This window comes from Gossypium arboreum, chromosome 10, assembly GCF_025698485.1.
Source record: "Gossypium arboreum isolate Shixiya-1 chromosome 10, ASM2569848v2, whole genome shotgun sequence".
NCBI classification, from domain to species: Eukaryota; Viridiplantae; Streptophyta; class Magnoliopsida; order Malvales; family Malvaceae; genus Gossypium; species Gossypium arboreum.
Genome location: NC_069079.1, coordinates 128,850,952 through 128,859,536, shown reverse-complemented (window position 1 = coordinate 128,859,536; position 8,585 = coordinate 128,850,952). Strand labels below are relative to the sequence as shown.

Genomic DNA, 8,585 nt, shown 5'->3' with positions numbered 1-8,585 from the left:
TAACAAGTTGAGGACTAAATTTATTATTATACCGATGATTTAACTGTTATGTTAGCTTGTTGTTTGTGATTCCGAACTATGTATGTGAACGCTTACATTACAAACTTTTTATTTTTAATGTCTAAAATAAAAAATTTTAATAATTGGATGACTATCTGTATAGTTTACCCTTTTGAGAGCACCAAGCAAACATATCCTCTATGATTAATCAATATACTAAAACTGTAAAAGGATTCCCTTGATAATTCAATCAAAATGTTAGGCAATGGATGCCAATTTCTCTAAATTATTGCAAACAACTTGAGTGTTAAATTTCAAAAGCATAAATTTGTTTCCTAAAAATGTGTCTAAATTACTTTATGATTATATATATTCTCCACTGGTGTTCCCTTGTTTTTAGTAATTTCTATATGTGATGAAAGGAGTAACTTTTGACAAGATTGACAATTAATAAATTTTATATAATCAATTTGGAAGAATAATCTTTTATATATATATATATTTAAATTTATAGGAAAATTTAAAAATTGTTTCTAAGGGCCAAGATAAAAAATTATAAATTATGGGGTCAAAACCAGAAATTTTATATTAAAAAAGCCTATGTTGAACTATTAGTTTCCTAGAGGGACTAAAATGAATTACACCATTTTATAAAACAAAGGCTTTTATGAGACGAAGGTAGGGGTAGACAAAGACTTCGCCCATTTGAAAATTTATATTTTTAACTAAAATTAATAATCCAATTTAAACCTTTTAGCATAAGATTTCTAAAATTTTTCCTTGAAAATAAATTTATATAAACAAAATTTTAATTTCACATTGGCAGTGAAATTATAAATTTTATATATATTAAATTTTATCATGCATATTTTATATTAAAATATATTTTTATAAAATTATTTTTAACCAATGATTATTAGTGGAGTAGTAAGCCATTTTATATAATAGATATATTGATTGCCCTTTAAAGTAAAAATATTTTAATAATTTCACAACTGAATTGATCTTGAATTGACTCGTGACATTAACTCAATAAATTATTTTAAATATAATATACAGAAATCTTAAAAAGAATTAATGGTTTTTAGAGAATTATCAACCATATCAAGAAACCTTGTAGATTCACAATGTCAAAAGTATAAATGCTTGTAATTAATTCCCAATTCAATTGAAACTAGTTTACCAATTTACATACATAAATTCTACTAGAAATTCAAAACCTCACATTTGAGAATTTGATCCAATAGTCAATTTGCGTACAAAGTGAAAGAAAGAGAGAACATTCTTAGCTAGTCAGAATCTATGGCCTAACTTTTCATGTTTTCAAATTCTCATAAAATATGATTGTCCATGTTGAAGTATAAATGGTATAAAAAGCTTTACAAGTGTATACTTTATTTTGTTTTACATGATGAATATTACTATTTAAATATTTTATTTTGTTGGTGTTACTTAATTAATGGAGATAATCTAGTTGGAAAAAAATAAAAGTTAATATAAATAATTGAGGATAGGTAGAACATTAATTTAATCTATACTAATATTTAGGATTGACAGAATTAGTGTCGCTCATCAATTAAGATAACCGAGTTCTAACTTAGTTGATAAATTACGGAAAACCCATTTTTATAAAATATAGAATATTATTATGACGATATTTTTGTCATTTTATATTTTAGGATAGAAAGTTATTTTAATCTTTACTAATATTTAGGGTTGTTGAGCTGGTATCACTCATCAATTGAGACAACCGAGTTCTAACTTAATTGAGAAATTACGAAAAACCCATTTTTATAAAATAAGGAACATTATTATGACGATATTTTTGTCATTTTATATTCTAGGTAGAAAGTTAATTTAATCTATATCATTATTTAGTGCTAATTGAGTTAGTATCACTCATCAACAAAGACAATTGAGATCCAACTCAGTTGAGAAATTACTAAAAATCCATTCTTTTTATAAAACAAAAAACATTATTATGAGGGTAAAATCTAAAAAAAATCACATTTGACAAGATTTGAACTAAAGCACCATAATTTTCAATATCTTAACTTTACCATTTCAACTAAAACCTCATTTATATTTTATATCAATCTATTTTATAAATATAATTGTTATATAAATTTCTTTTACCATATCATAATCTAGTAATTCTTAAATATTTTCTAACAAAGCAAAATTCACAGAGAGTAAAAAGTTTTAAAAAAAATCACTCATTTACACTAATTCAACCATCTTTTTTAATATTTTTCTGTAATAGCATTCAACTATTTTTTGAAATATTTTTATTGGGTGATATATATAACTCAAATATGAAAAAACAAAACCCATTTGTGCCACTATTCTGAAAAAATGAAAATCAACATGAAAATTACAAGTAAAACTTGAAATGTTTTATTTTATTGTATTTAAAAATAACTAATATAGGGTATCATCATCAATTCGTTATCTGAAATTGATATTTATAGTAAAAGACATAGCTTTAATCTTATAGTAATATTAATCATATATTCATATAAATGGTTACTGATACTTCCATGGAAGACATTTAAGCTTTGGGCAAGAATAAGAAGCATCCCATGAGCTCCTACATTCACCTCCCTCACCATCACAACATTTGCACACAACTCCAAGGGTGGCCAAATTTGCATACCCTAATATCATAAACAAATCGATACTCTTTCAGAATTTATGTAAAAAGAATTAAAAATGAAATAAACCCAAAAGAAATGATTTATTACTAACCTCGTCGATGAACACGTTTGAGGATTCCACATTCAACACGTTTGAAATTCGAAAATGTTAGCACCACAATGAGAAAGATGAAGAACCCTAAATGTTTAGCCATGTTTAGGAAGCTTTTGAAACTATAGTTTCAATAATGCTTTGCTTAAATTCTTTAATAATTATGGAAAGACTTTAGAAACAAAAAAAATGTGTTTGTGGGATGGTGTTTCAATTGATCTCCTTTATAAAGGTTTTAGGGTATGATCACGTCCACGCGTTTTCATTTGCTTCAAAGTCTCGTAAAAAAGGTGATTTCTCAATACCTATGATTTTTTCCCACACATTAAAAGATAATATTAAAGTTTGCACAACAAAATTATTTTAAAAATGAATAATTGATTTGGAGTTTTATTTATAGAGAGTAGAGATAGAGGTTGTTCATAGATTGAATCCGAGATTGATTCCAATCAATATTTTTATAATCAAATCAGATCAATTAGTCAGATCGAGAATCGATTAAGGTATTGGTGTAAAGAGAGGCAAAGAAAAATGATTGACCCATGAACTAATCAGACTAGTTGAATGGGGCTAAAAAATCAGTTGAACCACATTTTATAATTTTTTTATTTTATTAAATTCTAACAATTTATTTAATTTAAAGCGGATACATTAGTTGAACCGATCAGATTGGAAATCAATTGTCTAATGAGTTCGACCATCGAATTAATTTCAAAAACTTGAAAATTTGAATATATATTTTTGTAACTTCATTTATGAAAATTGATTGGTGATTAATTGATTTGGAATTAAATTGGAACCTTACTTTGAATAAAATAATTCACAATATTCAACTGATCCCAAATTTTGGAGAACTCCATATATTTTCTTTAGGATAATAAATTATCTAAATTATGCTTAATTTTGTTTATTTTTTCTTTCGTTTAAACTTTATATATACAAATTTGAGTCAAAATGCAAAGTCTTTTTGGGGGAAAAATTAGAACCAGCGTGATTTTAATCGCAGGTTTAATTATTCACTAATCGTTAATAACGTGTTCGTAGGTTGAAAGTATAGCTTTTTGTAATAATTTTACGTGACTTTGTCAAACTTGTTAATCGGGCCCAATCCTTTTAATTGAAGAATATGTGTGAAAAAGACTATTTATTAGGGAAATGTGTTAGAATGGGGATGGGTTAGAAAGCAAATTGAAAAGAAAAGGTAAATTTTATTTAATTAAAAGAATAATAGTCTACATAATTTAGGGAAAATATTATCAAATTTCTAAGATATTTCGGTGATACTCTTTTCCTACTCATTCTTGTGATGCACACACCTCTCATTCCAGTTAGTCTAATCTCTTGGCCCACTCGTTTGGGTGCTCAACCTTATCTTTTGATTTACTATGCTTTCGTTACGACTGGTCCAATTTATTTGTCCTCATTAGGACTTAATGTGAAATCAAACACACAACTATTGATCTGATATACTACCCACCGCAAGTCATTATTCTATTCTCAAAATACAAGATAGAATTTATAATTAGGGTAGAAGCCAAAATTATAATTTTTACGATAATAAAAATAGAAATTTATTATTTTAATAATTTTATATATTTATTAATTTAAAATTTTAAAAGTTTTATAATATTTAAATAAAAAAATTATTTTAGAAGTAACCGAATCCCTTACCACTCTCACTCAGGCTACACCCCTATCTGCAGTGCACCCGTCTATATATGGATAATTTTTTTTCTCAATGTGTGATTACACAATGCCATTTTTTTTAGAGTTCTTGACGTGACACTTGCAGGTGGCGGCAAACATTAAAACATCCATAAGCCTCATCTTATAAAAGTACTAAGATTATACTCGTATAATGTTTTTAAGGATTTAATTTATAATCAATTGCTTATAGTCAGAAAGGGTGAACTTTGAATATAAATTATTACAACACAAATCAATAAAAAATTAAAAATAATGTAGATTAATGTCGACTAAATTAACTTAAAACCCACACGTAATAATAACACATTATAAGATTAAAATTCATAAATATAATTATATATGATAAACTTCAAATTTGAATACTCAATTTAAAATTTTGATCCAGCCGCAACAAATACAGCAGATTTTTGCACACGGGTTTATTCATTTCTGGAAGATGTTTAAAGCATTCCAGAGAATTTCTTCTTGGAAACTTTATTCATCCATCAAATGAAATCCATGACTTCTTTTAAGGGGTATTAGAAAGATGACTCTTTGTCTTGCATGAGAATGTAGAAATTTAGAATCAATTTTGTGGATTTTGAGTAGGGTGAAATCAAATTTGTGGATATTCCTTTTTTAATTCTTCATGACTTCGTCTAAATTTAACATAAAGCCGATAACAAGATGAGTTCCTATGTTTAAATACGGCTTTAGTTACCATACTTTTTAGATTTTTGAAATTTAATCTCTTTATTATTTTTTAAATTTTAGTCCTTTTTACTTCTTGATTGCATTTTTATGAATTTTTATTGAAGTTCAACATGTAACATTATGTTTTATTGTTAGAAGTTTTATTTGAAATTTAAAGTGGAATGATTAATTCTATTGGAACTTCCAAAATATAGAAGAATTAAATTCAAAACTTTGAAAAGTATAAAGATTGGGGTATGAGTTTTTATGAAACAACTTCTACCTTATAGATATTAGGGAAAAAAACCAATTTATTTTAATTGTATTTTGACTTGATCATGGGTATTTCGGCTTGATTAACTTAAGCTTAGATAAAATTTTCTTATTCTCGAGCTGACCTTTTTTACTTAAATTTTTATTTAAAATTAATGAAAAAAATATTTGTTATACTGTCGAGTTTTTAGACTTCACAAGCAGTGCCAAGAGTTGACAAGTGTTCTATAGGAATATAATAAAATATTTAAAAAATATTTAAAACAAGAAAGACATATGTTAAATTTTTAGGATTGCTTATGAAATAAAAAAATATATAGCTAATGTACTAAATACCCACTAAAATTTAATTATAAAAATACATAAATATTAATATAAAATTTTATTTTTAATAATTTATTATTTTTAAACAGTGAAATGAACTATTTGAATAAATTTTGTTGAGCTAAACTCAAGCTTTTTTCGTGAAATTATTTTTTAAAATCAAGTCTCGACTTAATCTAACCTAATCCAATCTAAGACAAAAATTTAAAGAGAGAGAGAGAGATTAGTGCTTTTTTAAAAATATTAAATGATAAAAAGTCATTTTTTCAAATTAAAATGGGAATTAAATTGTTTTCAAGTACAAAGAAAAAAATCAGCAATTAATTATTATTGCAAATAAATAATCCAAACATCAAACTCAAACATAGTATTATTATTATTATTGAAAGTCACACTCTTGGCTTTATAGCAAACGGTCCAATGAAACCAATGATAAGTGGCGTTATGTTCATACCATAGACCAAAATTCAAACTCAGTGTATTTTAAGTCAACTCGGTCCCACTCGGATTAGTAATTATTAATTAAAAATTTACTTTTATTTAAATATAATTAAAAGATTAAAAATATAATAGAATATAATTTTTAATATTAAAAAAATAGTGGTGTTGACGAGTAACCAATTCGAATCACAAATCAGCCCAAGCAGCCCAAACTTACTGGGTGAAGATTTCCCGGCCCTTTACATAAAATGGTCCAATTCCGGTTTGGTCCCTCTACTATATTTTAATCTTATATTTTAATTTATCATAATTTAATCCCTCTATTGATAACTTAATTAATACCTTACTGACAAACTTGGTTAAAAAGAGCATCCATTCTAACTCATATTATTGAAAAGAGAGTTTTTAAATAAGTTTTTTTTTATCGGAAAAGTTAATGGGACTAGTTATTTGTAGGTTAACTTTTGATATTAGTCCCCGTATTTTACTTAAGGTTTGGATTTAGTCGTTATACTTTTATTTAATCAAATTTAATTTATGTATTTTTAAATTTTAAAATTTTAACCTTCACTAAAAGGTATCTATTAAATTCATTAAAAGTGAATTTGATAAACCATTGAAAAATAAAATTTCATTTAATTGAAAATAAAAATTTTAACATTTAATATTTTAAATATGTTTGATAACTATTTTAATTTTTTCTTAATATAAAATTTCAATACAAAAGCGTTGAATAAAATAAGTAAGTCTTATTCTTCAAATGATTCATATAGTCAAGTGTACCCATTCTAATCAAACAATTCGCAGCTGCCAATATATCTCGCGGTAACAAAAATGTATTTTTCTAAGGTATATTAAGATTCAATCTCTAGTTCATATTTTGTCAACCAATCTTTCCTAATTCACATCTTTGCTGAAAGAATTTCTTTTGTAATTTCTTACACAAGGATTCAGAAAATACCAAATTTCTGCCTACACAAGAAAATTGTTGATAAAACTCCAAAATGGCATTTTTGTTTGACCGAATTTCTTTTTCCTTATCGGTCAAGAAAGACAAGAAAATCTCAGGGTAGCAAACATTCTTTAGAATTTCTCTTAGATTCGAATCCATAGCTGATGATAGAACTAGAATAGATATTTTCTGTTTCCTACTTACACAAGCCCATATCTTTGCTTTTCTATCACTCTAATTCTAACCTCCCCCCAAAAAAAATCCCAAATTATGGTACAAGTATAGACCAAATTTTCGTTATGATCCAATTCTGATAGATAGATACCAAGGCTTTGCAATATTTGATTGATCACAATTCTATATATTCCATTTACCTACATATCACTTAACATAGAAAATATTAAATTGATTTTATTTTATTAAAAATTAAAATAAATTATCCTCTCTTTAAAAAAATGAAATATTCAAATTAATATATTTATCTTTCATCCAAACTATCTAAAATAATATAAATTATTATATTAATAAGATTAAATTAAAAATAAATAATATTTTAAAATCAATATTTACTTTGATCATACAAAGAAAATTATATTCAATCTTCATATTTATTAATTTACCAAACAATTTTGTAATATAAATTCATCACTTATAAAATTTAGTAGTAAAAATAAGGTATTTAATTTTTAGTTTATCAAACACACCCTAAGTTAAGTTCTATCACTTCCAAAACTCAATGCAACAAACATATTATTATGTGTAATGCAGTGTCGACTTATTATTTCCACATATCATTTACTAAAAAAAATCTAGTTAATGGATTAATGACTGTTGTCATTTGTGTCAAGACTGAAATTTCAAAATGTAAAAAGTATAGGGACTTAGAATTATCTAATTGAAGATGGACAAAATTTACAATTGTATGCATAGTACAAACTAATAATTGAATTTAACCAAATAAATTTAACTGTTACTTTTTTTGTCGGGACTCAAATTTCATAAGTTGAAAAGTATAGTGACTAAAATTGATCAAATAATTGGACAAGATGGACAAAATTTACAATTGTATGCATAGTACAAAACTAATAATTGAATTTAACTAAACAAATTTAACTACTACTTTTTTTGTCAGGACTCAAATTTCAAAAGTTGAAAAGAATAGTGACTAAAATTGATCAAATAATTGTAGCAGGTATTAATCGTGCTGACATGTTTAAAGCTTGGTGGTGAGTATTACATTTGATGTCATATATTAGTTTTTAATTGTAGGAAATGTTTTATTGTGGTATTTTGTAAGTTGTTCCTTTAAATGTTGTTCTTATTCTATTTACAACAGATCAGTTTGAATGAAGCAAAAAAAAAAAAAAGATCAAATAAAAGCATCGAAACTAAACCCATAATTTTTGCAAAATATAGGGCCTAATATATAGTAGAATTTAACCTTATTTTTACTACTTAATGACATTAT

The 8,585-nt window shown here is 25.3% G+C and overlaps 1 long non-coding RNA gene across 1 annotated transcript; it reads right to left on the bottom strand.

Moving 5' to 3' along the window:
* Window positions 1-2,374: 2,374 nt before the first annotated feature.
* On the bottom strand, window positions 2,375-2,942 carry LOC128281555 (uncharacterized). The gene is made up of 2 exons (XR_008271786.1): window positions 2,749-2,942; window positions 2,375-2,657 (listed from the first exon to the last, which is right to left on the bottom strand). It is a non-coding gene; the product is annotated as an uncharacterized LOC128281555 (long non-coding RNA).
* Window positions 2,943-8,585: the final 5,643 nt, after the last annotated feature.